Consider the following 16,992-nt stretch of genomic DNA (forward strand, 5'->3'; position numbering starts at 1 on the left):
CTTTCTCAATAACTGCCTTCACACGCTTCCTGAAACTTGCGCAAGTGTTCCTCAAATATTCGAGTGACAACTTCTCCCATTCTTCTTTAATAGTATCTTCCAGACTTTCTCGTAATAGTTTTGCTCATAGTCATTCTCTTCTTTACATTATAAACAGTCTTTATGGACACTCCAACTATTTTTGAAATCTCCTTTGGTGTGACGAGTGCATTCAGCAAATCACACACTCTTTGACGTTTGCTTTCCTGATTATTCATATGGGCAAAAGTTTCTGAAAAGGTATGGATAATAGTGTTAGGTATGATTATGACATCAATATATGTTTGGTTTCAAAACAATTGACGTAGTGCCTGCTGAGAAAAAACAACTACATGTTCATTGTAAATTTTGCTTCCCCACCCTGTATATCTAGGAGTCAGTCCGCTGATAGTGAGAACAGTATATTTACACTTCAGGAAAAGGGATTCAAGAAGCATTTCTGTCTAAAATGAAATGTTGGACTTTACCTCACTAAGCCCTGTTACATTTAACATACACTACCCTCAGCACAAACCTCATTAAAATTGTTTCCAGTCCCATACAAAGACTGTAAACAGAGGCAGCTCTGTGAAAACTACCTCACAATACCCACCTACCCAATCTACCCCTTAGTAATTATACCAATTACAGCGGATTTATATGAGTTGTTTTCTTCATCTAAACACTAAAGCGAACATTTGTGGGAGAAAGACGGCTACAATCACTGGACCTACATCCAGCATTCTGCATCTTTCCATTGATTTGTACTTGTCTTGAATGTCACTTTGTACAGTCGCACTCATGTAAAGCAACACAAAACTGATGTTCTCCTTAGATGAATTTCCTCTTTATACCCAGCTTCAGAAAGCGTAAAGATCTCATCCCTTCCAGTCTAATCCTTTCGGTTTGTTACTGTCTCTCTTTATCCGTGTGCACATTAAGAGTGTGTTTATTTTCCCTCCACGTTTAGAGCTTTTGGCTTTAGATTCTGTTTCTCTCTTGGTTTTCTCATACAAATAGGTCCTAATTAAAGTGCTTTGGCTTTCATAAACTGCTCTTTGAAGCTCTACCTCTTGATGGATCTCCCTCTCTCCACACAGCGGGCTCTGATGGCTAATTAGCCACTGAGAAGAAAAGGCAAAAAGAGGCTCTTTATTCAGCTAATTTGCTGATGCGGCTGTGTACACAGTGGATGTGTGCGCTTGTAAGAGTGAGAAGAGCATAATGACTTTTAACTGATGTGTGTGAATGCGTAATGTCTCATGATCTGGAGTGTGTACAATATCAAATGGTTGCCACTGGCACTGAGCTATCTCCTTTATGTGTGAGTAAGCATCAGAGCAGCAGAGAGGATGAGTGTTTGTTAGTGGGTGAACAGACTAGAGCTCTTGCAGATTTTTTTGCAGTGGCTCCAACTGCACAACTCATCAAAATAGTGCAATAACACTATAATGTTCTCAGACTCGACCCCAAACTGTTTTAGCTCAAGGTGTGAAATTAAGAATCATTTCATAATGAAATGATTAAACATCGGTACCTGTGGTTTTTATGTGTGTGTGTGTGTGTGTTTTGTGTGTTTTAAGTAGCACACGTTTTGGTTTGATTTCTCTTTTTGGTGTGTTATTTTAACTTAATTTAGCCGTATTAGGGTTCTTATCCCTTTGAAATCTCACTTCTTCCCATCCATCTATTTATTTATTTATTTATCTATGTATTTAGTGTTTCTATTACAACTAGTATTATTGGGCCTGGCCAAGCAGTTACAGACTTACAGAGTGACTGTTCACTGGGCAATAACTTTTAAACCAGATAACTTACAGCAACTTGCAATAGTTTTCCAAAGTTTGTTTAACTAGTGGAACATGCATCTAAACCTCATTATGTTTACCAAGTGTCATTAAAAAACTGTGAGCAGAAGTAATTCAAAAATTAAAAAAAAAACAAAAACAGAAAATTGTGGTTATGGACTTACAGATGCCAAAATCTGAAGTGTCAAATTTCAAGAGTCATAAAACACAACTTTTACTCAGAGTCTGGGAAAAATAGGTAAATATATTGGAAAAATATAAATAATAAAAGGCATTAAATGCAGGAACCAGTAAATTTACATAATTTTAGGCAAATAAATTATTCAGTTGATAATGAGGTAAAAACAGGCTTCTGAGACACTTCAGAAGTTTTCAAACTTCATACACTTCAAACAGTTGTAACTTTTTTTTCACTTGTTGTATTCAAAAAGCCAAATTAAATCCATAAACTAGGCAAATTTAGCTAAAAAAATGAGCCCATTTACCATGTGATATTAAGAAATATGATTTTGACCCATGATCTTCACTTTTGCTTGGCATTATCATTATTGTTAATTTCTTTTTACTCTTTATGTTATTGAAAGAAATGATGTTTATAGATATATAACCATCATTTCTTTTACTTTTATGTCATACTTTATCCCTCTACTTCATGGAAGGTACGCAAATGACACTCTTTTATTTTGTTTAAAATACAACTAAGTTAAGATGAGGTCATTCTATAAGCCCTTTGGGTTTCCGACCTCACCGGTGCATTTTTGTACCCTTCTCTCTATCAAGAGATATATACATGTATTTGTCGTATTTTATACTGTATGTGCAAATAAACAAATAAATAAATAAAAACAAACAAGCAAACAAACAAAAAAAAAAACAGGTACATTCTTTTTGAATGAACTGATACTTTCTGTGTTAGATTTGGTCTCTTTGGGTTGGATTTTTTTGACATGAGGTAAAACTTCCAAATAGCACGGCATCAGTCCCAGTTTCAGTTGTGTGTAATAAAAGACGAAGTATCTGCGAAACAGGAACCTATCAAGTATGATCTGACAGATGATGATGTCCTAATAATAAACGGCTTTCACGTTCAGTAATTAACCTGAACATCACCTAATCTACAGTAATATTTTTTGCTTGATCATGACCATAATTGAGGGGGATATAAATGTCCGAACCACATTCACAGCAATAAAGTTGCTCATGTATTTAGCTTCAAACCACAAATGTGGTCTTCACATTGACAGAAAAAAAAGTTGATCCACCACCAAACTCTTTAGAACCCATTTCCTTTGCTCCATGAATAACTAGTATATTCTATCATTTATGTGATTTCTTATATGAAAATAAAGATATCTAAAAATTTTAGAGATTGTAATTAATATACATGTAGGGTTGTGACAAATACTGTGACTTTAATTTTAATTTTCATGTCACTTTAACTCAACACCTCATCCATCAGTTTACTGCTGCATCATTATTGTTTATTTATTGTCTCCTCAACCCCCTGTTGTTTACAGTTATATTCTACATTTATAGTTATATTCTACATTTATAGTTATATTCTGTTTATAGTTTTTTTTTTTTTTTTCTACTCTGTTCATTATTACATAGTGGGGCCTTAAGAGTTTTTGTAATTGTAGACCCTGGTGATGAAAGTACTGAGGTCACAAAAAAAAGCCTGTTAATAATAATATAATAATACATTTTATTTGTATAGTGCTTTCATGGAACTCAAAGACACTTTACATAAAGAAGATAAAAACAGAAACCAAACACATTAAAAAAAGATAAAATCAGGTGCAAAAGGCAGGTATATGAATATAAAACAGTTAAACATTAAAAGCAATCTTAAATAAGTGAGTTTTTAAAGGTGATTTGAAGGTGTTGAGGTCGGAGCAGTGTTGGATGGTAGGTGGGAGAGAGTTCCAGAGGGTTGGGGCAGCAATAGAAAAAGTATATAGCATAAAAATACTTATAGAACATGTTTCTATGTTTATATGCTCAATTTGGATTGTCCAAAAATGTGACTTCAGTACTTTTAGCACCAGGGTCTTCAATTTCAGTTTTTCTGTATGTGATGTACATATGGCAAAAACTGACAATAAAGCTGACTTTGACTTGAAAAGAAAAAATAGACAATGTACTTGCAAACATGCTTTGTGCTCCCCTTTCTGTATAAACCTGTGGTGTTAACAACCATGACAGTTTGCAGCTACAGTATCACAGCCCACACTGTTTGTGTGAACACCTGTGTACTGTCAGCGTGTTTAGATCTTAATTGAAAAAGCAGCATGACAAACGGAGGAGGAAGTCCTATGGGCTCTGATTTGTAAGTGCGAGGAGGCTTCAGTCAAAGAGGTTAATGGAGATGAGACCCAGTGGAGGGAGGTAACATCAGTGGATCCACAGACTTTAATCTGAGAGACGGGACTGAACGCTGCTTTCTCTGTCTGAGGTGGAAAAACCTGATTAATTTTGTTACTGATTAATCTCCAAGTGATTTCTAGATTTATGAATATGGCCTTATTCATCAGATAATTTGTCTTTTAATTTAAAACTTTCTCAAATTTCAAACAGACTTTAATTTGATAACAGTCCTTGTAGAGATTGTGATTAAATTAAGATTTTTTTGCCAGAAAAACTATCGTCATATGAGGATTTGTAATATATCAGCCATCATTTATAATGGTTTTAAACAAAAATTCAAATTAAAGGATGTGTTGTGTACATTTGTATGACGTTAACACCATATTGGAACGTGTGCATCCGGTAAATAATTTCCAGTAAGTAACTTGTACTGATTTTATTGAGGAGCTTGGTGTTGAATATTAAGTAGAAAAGTGTTTTTACAAAGTATTATGATGCCACAATGAAGCTGACCTTTGACCTACTGGATACAAAATGCCATCACATCATCATCCAATCACGCATTAATACACATGAATATGACATTTTGTCACAAGTAAAAGTAATAATATGAATTCTTGAGTTCTAGGCGAGGACATTTTTGAGATCACAGTGAACTTCACCTTTGACCTTTGGCCACCAAAATCTCAGATGGTCCATGAATCTAAGAGAACATCTGTGGCAGGTTTGAGGACATAACCTCATGGTGTTATTGAGATCATATTTAAGAGTTTGGAAAAGACAGATCTCACTGTAAAAAGGATCCAAATGAGATAAAAATATAAAGGTTTGTTTGTAATTTTCTCTTCTATTTACACCCCAGTGAATACATGTTACTGACTTGACTTCTTCCCCAGAGTCTCTGTGCTTTATCGCCTCACAGGTTTTCCCCGGATCATCTCTGGACCTGCTGCTGTGGTCCTGCCTCTCTCCTGCCTTCATTGTCATCACTCCCTAATCCATATAGTTATGATAGTGTTTATTTTGTAGTTCCATAGATGTTCTAGTTCAGTTATCTGTGCATCAGCTGCATCCATGTGTCTACCCTACTTCCCCCCTTCTCCCCCTCTCCCCCAATCTCTCTCTATCGATCACTCTCTCTTTTTCTCCTCCTTTACCCTCTCTCTTTAACCCCAACTGGTCAAAGCAGACATCCATCCTTCAGGAGTCTGGGTCTGCTCCAGGTTTCTGCTGTTAAAGGGAAGTTTTTCCTTCCACTGTCACCACTCTCAAGTGTTTGCTCCTGGAGGATTCTGTTGGGTTTCTGTAAATTGGCTTAGAGTCTGGTTTTGACCAACTCTATATGTAAAGTGTCATGAGATAACTTTTGTTATGATTTGGCGCTACATAAACAAAATTTGATTGATTGATTAAACTCCTGCTGATTAATCAGTTCGATTCAATCAGATTCACAAAATAGAATAACTGAATAATATTTATTGGAAAATTGATCAATTAAATATAAATGGTTGCATAAAATCCTAATTCCATTTAGGATATGTAGATTTTAAGACTTCCAAGACAGAGCTAAATGAAAGAAATACAATATTAAGGTTACGAAATAGTCCATGAGGAAAATTCACTTCCATGTGTTTGGCCAAGGATGCATTTCTCTGGATGACATAGCGCTGTTTTGTTAAGTGCCGCTGCTCGCATCCACCAAGAGCATCTTTCACTGACTTTGTACGTAATCACACTTTACCTCTAAAATTGTTGCAGGAGTTTAGATTACAGTCGAGAGCCAATTAGAAAGCACTGAGCTTAGGAACAAAGAAAGATAATTAGCCGGTGGGAGTCAGTGAGTGGATGAAGAGAGCTCACACACACACACACACACACACACACACACAGAGTCACCTTCGACCTCCAGCCTCACCCAATGAAATTTTAATCAACAGTCTCTGATGGAGGAGAGCACTCAGACTCTCCTGCTGTGTAACTGCTCTCTCCTCCATCTTCTCTCTATTCTCTCTTTTCATGAGCAGCTACCCCCCCTCCTCCCTCCTCCTCCTGTTCCTCCTCCTCCTCCCTCTCACCTCTTTAAACACCTCCTCCCTCTTCTCTTTTCCCTTCATCGCACACGTTCCACTTCTTCCTACCCCATTCACAAAGCAAAGGTCAGCTGCTCCTCCTCCTCCTCGTCTGTCTCTCATTTATTTCAGTTTCGATCCTGTCCTTTTTCTGCTTTTCAGTTCTTCTTGCCTCATTATCCTGCTCAGAACATTCAACTGCCTGAAAGTAAATATTTAACCAGATTCAATATATAAGATTCACAATGGTAAAAGTTGAAACCATTTGTTTGTTGATGTTAACTTTCTAAGCTAACAACTTATTTAACACCAAAAAGAGAGTTACCATGCAGTGCACCATCACAGATAAGGCTTTGATAACCTTCTATAATGTCTCTTTGGAAAGGTAATTTATTATTTCAAGAATTAATTATCGTCTAATTTGGGCTGTTTGGACCCTTTAATAAGTCTACTAGCAGTCATTTTGTCAAGATTTTAAGGGCCTCTCAATCAGCCCTACGCTTTGTAAAGAGAATTTAATAATATTTGATTTCTTGTGGTGTTTTGTATGATTTTGCCTTATTTTCTTTTTTTAACAAATGTGTTGGTTTGTTGTGTAATGTGTTTTTTTTGTATTGCGTTTCTGTGTTTTTTTATGTCTAAGTTTATGTAAATGTATAATTTAATAAAATAAAAAAGATTGTAAGGGCAAATAGAAGTGTTTGATGTTTTATTTACAGGTGAGAATGATTTTTTTCTTGACAGATGACTTTTCAAATCAAATTTTATTTATATAGCACCAAATCAAAACAAAAATTATCTCATGACTCTTTACATTTAGAGCTGGTCAAGACCAGACTCTAGATAAGACTCTTCTGTAGTAGTTGTTAATAAGTTACACTAACAAAACCTTTAAATAATTGATAGATAAATATATAAATTTAAGTAAATATAAATAATTGTGTCTTTTGTTGAGCTTATCATTTTATTGTGTCAGTAAAATTTCGCATAAGCTCACCCACTGTGATCCACCAGCTCTGCCATTTTGTCCAAATATGATCACTTCTCAAAAAAACAATATGATAACAACATAAAACTGAGCCTTATGCTATTTTGTGTGTCTCTTCTGCTCTTCTACAAAAGCAACAGTATGCAACACTAGCTACTATTACCTAAAAAATGTAGTAAGTCACTTAGTCATCGTCAGCAAATAAACTGTTCTAAGCACAAAATTAACTCCAACAAAACACACCATGTATGCCAGCATGTGCGAATCTTAAATATATATAGATTTTTTTAAAATAATATTTAATCATACAAAATAGAAAAAAAAGTAAAACTTTCTAAAATATCTCCGAATGACATTTCTACGCTAACAGTTTCAAACTGCTGCTGCTGTAGATGAGCAGAGGAGACGCATTAAGAACTTGGGATAATATTTACAGCTGAATTCCAAGTGTTTGTGATCAAACACCTATTTCAGATGATTTGTCTTTTCAAAACCACAGAGAATAAGATAATTGTTTTAGCATTAGATAAGAAGCTCATAGAAAAATAAGAGGACATCAACATTTCAAAAAAGGAAGTCCTTCTTGAAGTATTACTTTAGAAGGACAATGTCGATGATTTTGTAAGGTTTAGAGCTCAACTTATGAAACTTTGTCAACTGAGTTAGCATTATAAAAGCACAAAGTTTGGATATTGACTCGTATTGTGCCTATGTGTTTGTCTGTGTGTCTCTGAGTGTGTTTTTGTGTGTATGAATATGCATATATGTAGACTTCATGCATATATTTATATGTGTTTGTGTATGTAGGGGGTGGAGCATGGGCTATAAAACTGCAACAGTCATCAAGAAACTTGACAGTGTAGGGAGTGACATGTAACACGTAATAATATTACATATTAATACAAACATTAAGTTGTATTAAGACCCTCAGTCATGCAACGTTAAAAAAAAAAGCTTAATAATGGAGGTCGCTAACAAAACACCACAGCACCTTTAAATGTGGTGATGCAGTGGGTGTGAGGACAGAACGTTAACAAGATTCCGATGAAATTTTCCAACTTGAAAACAGGTTAATTAAACGGCACCCTGAGCAATATCTGACCATATTAAAAACCAACAAACCTGAATCGTTTCCCAGTTGTGGTTGAAATAACTGGAGAGTTTTTTCACACAAGCATGTGAAGAAATATTTTAATTAAAAAAAATGTGTTGTGAGGATTTTTACTCCTCGTCCCCTCTTCCTCATGTGCCCCCCCCCCCTCCCCCCACTCAGACAATACTGTCATAACAGAGGCCGGGGCCAAGACGTACTTGAACACACATGAATACACTGCCCAGTTATTAAATACAAAGACATAAAATTAATTAACGGCGTCATTACTGCTCACACACACATACACACCGAGAGCGTTAAAAGGACAAGGCAGGTACAGGCTTTTAATTTGAAGAATAATTTAATACGTCTGAACCAGCCTCGTGGCTCCCTCTCCCTCTTTTGTCTGTCTGGGTCTGTGTGTGAAAGAGAGAGAGAGTGTTTTATTAATTGGCAGAGATGGAGGGATTGAAATCTGTGACAGAATCATCTGGTCCTCTTTCTGCCGTGCATTCTGTTAATGAAGCTGCTCTCCCTCTCTGTCTCCGTCTGTAGGTTGTTTGTCATGTTGGACGGCCTGTCCTACGCCATGAGGCATTTGTCCGGGCTGGAAAAATGATGAGTTTGCTGTCCACACACCACATCCATCCACATCCATACACACTAAATGAGACGACAGCCTAGTCTTTATGTTCCCATTTTTCCAACATTTACTGCTGTGTTTCCTTAGCATCTCCATCCCTCCCTGTATCTGCTTAGCACTTGACACTAAGATGTGGCAATAACATGATAGTAGTACAATGACAGTTTGATACTAAAGTGGTAACTGTAATAACATGTAGTTACTGAAGTAGTAACCACTAGTTTGGTATTATTATGGTCTGTCTGAATGATGATATGTTTGTAACAGGCTAATAATAAATCAAAAACAGACATCTAGAAATAGTCATTTTGATGGCAATATGGTTCTCTAGTAACAATATTTGAAATAACATTAATTGTCATATCACTATTAGTAATATTTGAATAAAAAATGTTAATATGGTGACATTAGTACGTTCATAACACTAATCAACAACAACAATAACAGTGACAAATGTTTTGTCTGTTACTGGAGGAAAAAAAATATGAATCCTGACTAAATCAGGTACATTGATTCGAAATGTGAAATCAGAATTTACGTATGTCAGGAATTTGATTCATGTGAAAAACAACAAAAAAACACTGCTGTTCCGATGCTGTGCCACTGACTTTTACTTTCTATTGTGTATTAACTAGCACTGTCAAAATTAACGTGTTAGTGCAGATTGATCCATCATCATGATTAATGTGATAAAAATTTTAACACAATTAACCCATCTGCAGCTCTGAATGACAGTGAACGTCTCATGCTAACACATTTCAGGCAGTTTGTCCAAGTACAGTTAGCGTTGCACATGAACAAATGGGCAGTTGATCTAGTGGTGACAGGCAGCATAACCAACCCATAAACATGGAAGACACTAAACAGCACATTGACCCTCTGGATGGAAATATGAGGACAAAAAACCCAAAAGTCGACCAACATAAAGTATTATACACACTCTGCAGGAAGGAGTTTGCTTTTCACTGAAGCACTTCCAGTTTAAAATACATTAACGTGAAGCGTACGCTATTGGGTGATTCTGCTAGCACTTCAGCAACTCCAGCTTGCGACAAACACGTTAAGTGCATATATATTCCCTTCTTTCTTCAGTCTGTTTGTTCATGTAAAATGAAACACGATTAATATAGATTAAAATGAATGATATTTAATCGTGATTTATCGAAACTAACGGCATTGTACCCGTGGTTCCTTGTACGATAGCAGCCTCCCGTGGTGCAACATCAATCGGACGTCGATGGGACAGACACAGGGCGGGGCCAAAACGTGCATTATATAGTAGGATTAATCCATAGCCACCCTGTGATTAATGTGATTAAAAAATTTTTATCGTTTCACAGCACTAGTATTAACAATCACAGGATAGTACGTGTTAAACTGGTCGAGTTTACTTGCAGATATAAACATGAAGCAGAGTAAAGAATAAAATATCAGAGCAATAACTTGGCTTAAAAATATTTCAAAATGTTTCAGACTCGTGCTCATGGATTGTGTCAGTTTTGCGCTGCAGGAACCAGCGGTAATTATCACCACGTTTGGGCTGAAGCCCTTTGGTACCTAGTTTCCATTTCAGAAAAATCTGGGTGGATCCCTTCACCAGCTCATCACTTACATCACCCAAACTGGATGGAAAAAATCAAGCTGCGAGAGGACCAAAATGAATTTTGAGCAACATCCTGCAACCCTTCCGTTGGTGTGCTTTTGGCATGTCCTCACCTAGTTGGTCATATTTTGGGGCCGTGAGATCACCTAGAAAATTTTTCACCACTTTGAGCTTTGAAAGAGACTACAGAATGACAGATGAGTTCTCCAATCTCAGATCTTCTCAAACACTTCGGACAGCACCATTTTTTTTCTTTTAGGTACTGAAAGCCATTTGGATTTTAACCCATAAAGATCCAGTACTACTTTTGTGGCAATTCTAATTTTTTTTTTTTTTCTTCAAATTTAACTTTTCTTAAGTGATTTATCACTATTTATTATAATAGTCTCTGTATTTTGCATATTTCACCAAAATTCTGGTATTTTTTTAATATTTAATTCACTGATCATGTAGATGTTCATAAAAGCTCAGACTAAAGTTGAGGGTTATTATGTCAGAAACAGAAAAAATAAAGAAAAAGTAACTTTCTCAGGAAAATTTATCATTAACTGAATTTAAACCAAGTGTCTCCATCCAGTGTCATTGATCTAACTCCATGGGCTTAACTGGTGAATCAGTCTTGTAGAAGATGACGGTGTTTCCACGGTAACTACGAAGCCTCTGAATGCCCAAATGGGTCATATCTGATGATCATGAAAAGATGACAAACTGTATTTTACACCGATCATTAATATGGATTGATAGGATTAGTGGATCAACAGGTATTAAACAGTTTAGATCAGTAGATGATTTTGGTCGCCAGTGGCCGTTTGGGTCTTTATGGGTTAATCACTTAGAATTTAAAAACTTCAAATGTGCAATATGCTACTGATGGTAATATGCTGAGTTGCGCATAACTTAAAATCCTGACATGCTGGAGAAATTCAGATTTCAGATTTGGAATCAGCATTCTGAATTTAGATCAAATCAAGTGTTTCTCTGCTGGTACCGGTGTTATTGTTGATGAGTTCAATCTGATCATGTGATAATGCAGCTTTATGTTTTCAGAGGATTATGAGCCAAAGGAATATCTTCAAGAAAACAGGAAAATTCTTGAAAGTCAAAATTATAATATGGTGTAAAATCCATGCACTTTTTGCAGAATAAAAAAGGTACCTAACCTTGCTTTAACTTTAACTCTGAACTATATTGTGACCAAAACACCTTGACCATCTTCTGCACATTACATTTTAGCCGGTATTTTCTTTGCCGTCATCAAAAGCTGCACCGTAGCCTCAGCTGTCCACACCTGAATATAAGTGATGCTTTGTTTTCATAATTCCTGCACAGAAACATGAGTTATTTCTTCCTATTTCTATTCTTTCGTCTTGTGCTGCATCTCATTTCTGTATTAAACCCTAATGACTCCTGTTTCCCCACAGGGCTCATTAAAGCCTCATCTTTATCTAATTTGAGCATAAAACGTTGCAATAAATCCCATCCATGTTTTTTTTTTCTTTTTTTTCTTCTGATGTAAATACAGTTTTTCTTTTTTTTTGTCAGTGAGAGTGTATCTGTACACTCAAAAGCCTGAGTGGTATTTTCTCTGAGTGCTTTTGTTCACTTCCATTCATGCCGCCGTTTGAGAGCCACAGGCTGAAAGTAAACGTTAAACACTTGACTTTAGGAAAGCTATTGACTGAAAAACTTAGATGAGAGTAAATGTGAGAGGTAAAGAGACACTTTTGCTGAATGTTTTGATAAAAGCTTCACGCTGTCTATAGTTGATTTGCTGTTAGAGGACAAAGAACGGTTAATGATGCTGGCACATAACAACAGAAAACAGACAACGTAAGAGCTGCAACAGATTTAACCATCCTGTTACCCGAAGGCGACGGACAGCTGCAGTACCTCATCAAAGGGAAGCATCCGCATCTGTTTTATTTTTGTTTTAATTTGTAATTATTCATACCATAAATACTCTTTATATCAACCCATAAAGACACAGTGCTACTTTTTTGGCACTTCCCAAATGAATTTTTCCTCTATATTTAAAGATTCTTAAGTGATTTATCACCATTTGTTATATTATCCTGCTTATTTTGTGTTTTTTCAGCGTAAATCCTGTATTCCTGTATTTAATTTACTCATGTAGATGTTCATTAAAGCTCAGATTTAAGTTGAGGGTTATTATATCAGAAACAGAGAAAACTGCAGTAAAAGTGACTTTTTCACCAAAGATATCATAAACCAAGTGTCTTCATCCACTGTCATTGATCCAACTCCATGGGTTTTACTGGGGAATAAATGTTGTAGAAGATGACGGTGTTTCCACAGTAACAAAGGAGCCTCTGAACGTCCAAATGGGTCATATCTGATGACCATGAAAAGATGACAAACTGTATTTTACACCAATTATTTACATGCACTGATAGGAATGATGGATCAACAGGTATTAACCAGTTTAGGTCAGGAGATGATTTTGGTCAACAGTAGCTGTATGGGTCTTTATGGGTTAACTGCAAACTTACAACACAATGAAACAAAATACTAACACAATAATACACTGTTATTATTACTTCAGGCTGAAATCCCAGTCTATTCATATTCATAACATAAATACAGATAAGTGTCTTGTTAGACAATTTAAAGTTATTCTATGTAGAATTGGGACTCAAAATTTCAACTGTATCACTAAATAAAGTGAGAAGTTCATTGTGTAATGCTACAGACATCTATGCTAGGGTATCATCAAGTTTTGTCCTTCAGATATAAAACTCACTGCTAGTTATTTTGGCAGATGGTCAAAATAGCACTGTCTTATAATCTTCATGTGAGTTATTGCCTTAGGACAGATTTTTTTCTCCCTGAAGAGGAGGCAAAGGGTATTGTTTTTGGTTCAGTCTGTTTGTTTGTTTGTTTGTTTGTTTGTTTGTTTGTTTGTTAACCCTGTAGCAGCAAAACTATTGGTTGAATTCATACCAAATTGGCTTTATAGATTGTCAGTGACCCAGAATAGATGTGGTTACATTTTGGGAAAAGTAGGCCAAAGTTCCTTTTTTTTTTTTTTTTAAACGACCCCCCCCCCCCCCCCATTTCCTTATAATGGGCAAAATGTATCTATGCTGTCTATGTCTATGCTGACAAAATAAGCCACAATATGTTTGTTGTGCCTGGCACGACTTTTATGTTATTTTTAGTTTAGTTTAGTTTAGTTTAGTTAGATAGGAAACCAGCACAATAAACCCATAAATGGCCTCAATTTTCAATACAGTTTGAGTAAGAAGCTGAACTTAACATTGTCCGAAAAAGGTCAGAACTGTACGGTTTAGTCTGAATTATGGATCAACAAATGCTACAAATCAACCAACGGTCAATAAATACTGGTGTTCACATGGTCACATAAACCAGACAGTGTGAACAGATTCACGACATATCCATACAATTCAATACAGTGGCATCTCTGGGATAAATTCAGTTGTTTATTCTCATCACTGTCCAGATTCTTTTAGGTCATCTTTGAATATTTTAAGGTATAAATACTACATACAGTTCCTTTAAACCCCCCATACTTGAAGAGTTTTAATACATCACTTCCTCTGTCATAATGCACATAACATTTCTATAAAAAAGAAGAATGTAAAAGCTTGTTTTGCTAGCGTTACAGTGCTATTTCTGAGAATGCATAAATTTTGTATGAGTGGTTTTCACAACTCCTTAATCGCATCTGAACTTTAAAGACAACACCATTCACCCAGAGGGGGTGTTTGCCTCTGTCCAGAACCTCCACTGCTCTCCACCTGTTTCTAGTAATTAAAGTCAAACTGCAGCCCTTTCAGAAAAAATAAACCCTCGTTTCGAAATTTTCTAAGGATGAATGGAGAAGAGAAACTGTACTATGGTTCATTTCATGCAATATAAAAATATCCTCCGCTGACTCTGCTTGCTGCAGCATCTCTCTGGGGCAAACTACGGTGCAGTCAGAGACGCTTGCACAAAGGAATCGACCATTCATAACACGGGCTAGAGCAGTTTTAGCTGCAGAATCTTAACTGTGATTAGGATCTTTTAAGAGTGTGAATCTCTGAAAATACCATCAGAATTACATCACATGGACATGAAACCACAAAAGGAGGAGGTTAGAGGGGGTGGGGGCAGTACAGCAGAAACAGTGATGGTAAGAGCAAGATCAGAGGATCAGATAGATTACCACAGAGCTGTGTGGACTATCAGGTATATCGCAAACTAATGCTGATCAGCCATTACAAGCACAACTTCAGAGATCTGCCTCACCTAATGCTGTGTGTTCTAATAATAAAACAAAATAGATGGAGTGTTTCTTTGTGTCATATGGGATATGTCTAAGACCAGGGGTGTCAGAGTCATTTTACTTCAGGGGCCACATACAGCTCAGTATGATCTCATGTGGGCCGGACCAGTCAAATAACAGCACAAAAGCCCATAAAAGAACTACTTTTAAAGCAAAAAAGTCAAATTAAATTCTGAAAATGTTTACAAAACTATACTTTCAGAAAAAAATGTGAATAATCCAAAAAAATAGAAGTTTCCTAAGAAAAATAAGTGCAATTTTAACAATATTGAGCCACAACTTATCATTTATACATATGTGTATTACAACTTAGACATCACAGTGGATCTACAAAGGCACAAACATCTAGTTACAGGCAGATAAAATTTTAGAGTTTGGGACTCAAATGAATTTGACACCCTTGTCTTCAGTGTAAGTTTTACACTTTGCAAATTCGTTCTGCAAGATAGATTGGAACCTTTGGTGGCCCGGTTTTGGCTCACGAGCCTTATGTTTGACACCCCAGACCCATAAGTTAGTCAAATGAATGTGGCCAATTATGGTTTAATCAAAACACGAAGTTTTACTGTTAATGACCGACCATCCAAAGACATGCACTAAGAGGTCAGTTGGTGAAGCGAATTAGGTGTGAATGGGAGTGTGATTGGTTGTTGGTCTTCATATGTCGGCCCCAGGGTAAACTCCACCTTTGCTTTGGATGGATGGATGGATGGATGGATGAACGGATGGATGGACTGACCTATTTTAATCAAACAACAGTTCACTTAAGCACAAAATGCCATAAGTATAATAAATAGCAAACCTCCACATGTCAAAGTACATCCAATGTCACAGTTTAACAAGAATCAGTCATGAAGACATTTACAAGTGCCTGAAGAAAAACATTTCAACTCCTCTCTTGTTTCCTCTGTTCAACATTTTCCTCTACTTGATCAGGCAGGAGTAAAGTAAAGGAATGTTCAGACCCTGAGATTAAAATATACCATAAAATGGTCCTCTAGCCATTATCACAGCGCTTAAGTTTAACTTAAGTCAAGCCTGAGCAGTGATTTAGTGCCACTGACAAACTGAAAACTCTTGGTCACACTGATCATTGAAGAGAACAGAAAATGTGTTCATCTGAGACAAATCTATTAACCTTTTGTTTAGTACACAATCAGCAAACCAATAAGTACATGCCTCAATAGGTTTCCCCCACCTCAGGTTTTACTGGAAAAGAAGACCTTCTACTATGACCAGGTACTACATCAAAGCCATACAGGAACTAATTAAACAACCATTTTCTTTTCATTTTCATACAGTGTTCCCTCTGTCATTTAGTACTTTTTTTTTAAAGACATGATTCAAGAAGCCTGCTTTCACTGCAAAAATCTAAATTTACCAAGTGTATTTTTCTCATTTCTAGTCAAAATATCTCATCACACTTAAAATGAGACAAAATCACCTGAAGAGTAACTTTTCAGTGAGATATAAGAACTTATTTTTAAACAATAGATCTTGAAAATCTTATTTCAAGAAATTTTACCAAGATAATTTTCACTTGTTCCACTGGCAGATTGTTTTTGCTTGAATTAAGCAAAAATAATCTTGAATTAAGCAAAAAAAAAAAAAAAAAATCTCCCAATGGAACAAGTGAAAATTATCGTGGTAAGACTTCTTGAAATAAGATTTTCTATTACTATCATTTGTAACATTGTTTTACTAGAAATGAGAAAAATACACTTGGTAAGATTTAGATTTTTGCAGTATTAATACTGGAGCAAATAACAATTGGAGTTTTTGGAGAAATAATTTTTGGATGTGATGTTTGGTGTACCTCAAGGCTCTGATTCTGGTCTTCTGATTAAATTTTCATCATCATGGAATTTCCGTTTCTTACAATATGAATGTTTCAGACAATAAATTAAATACATTGTAACTTGAATTTCAGAATTTGCAATGTAAGCATCCTTGAATAAATAGAAATACCTACAAAAATTCTATATATTCACATAAAAATGCAACGTAACACATGAAATGTTCTTTTTATGTCAGCGCGTAAACCACTTCTTTTACCGATGGGATTCAAGCGGTCAGCTTCATATATGAATGGCT

At 35.9% G+C, this 16,992-nt stretch overlaps 1 protein-coding gene across 1 annotated transcript in view; it reads right to left on the reverse strand.

Annotated features, from left to right (window-relative positions):
• The window catches only part of klf7b (Kruppel like factor 7b), a 125,607-nt gene that overhangs the window by 68,157 nt on the left and 40,458 nt on the right, over positions 1–16,992 (reverse strand). The gene's annotated exons all lie outside the window — the stretch shown is intronic.

Source organism: Sphaeramia orbicularis, chromosome 21, assembly GCF_902148855.1.
Source record: "Sphaeramia orbicularis chromosome 21, fSphaOr1.1, whole genome shotgun sequence".
Classification (NCBI taxonomy): Eukaryota; Metazoa; Chordata; class Actinopteri; order Kurtiformes; family Apogonidae; genus Sphaeramia; species Sphaeramia orbicularis.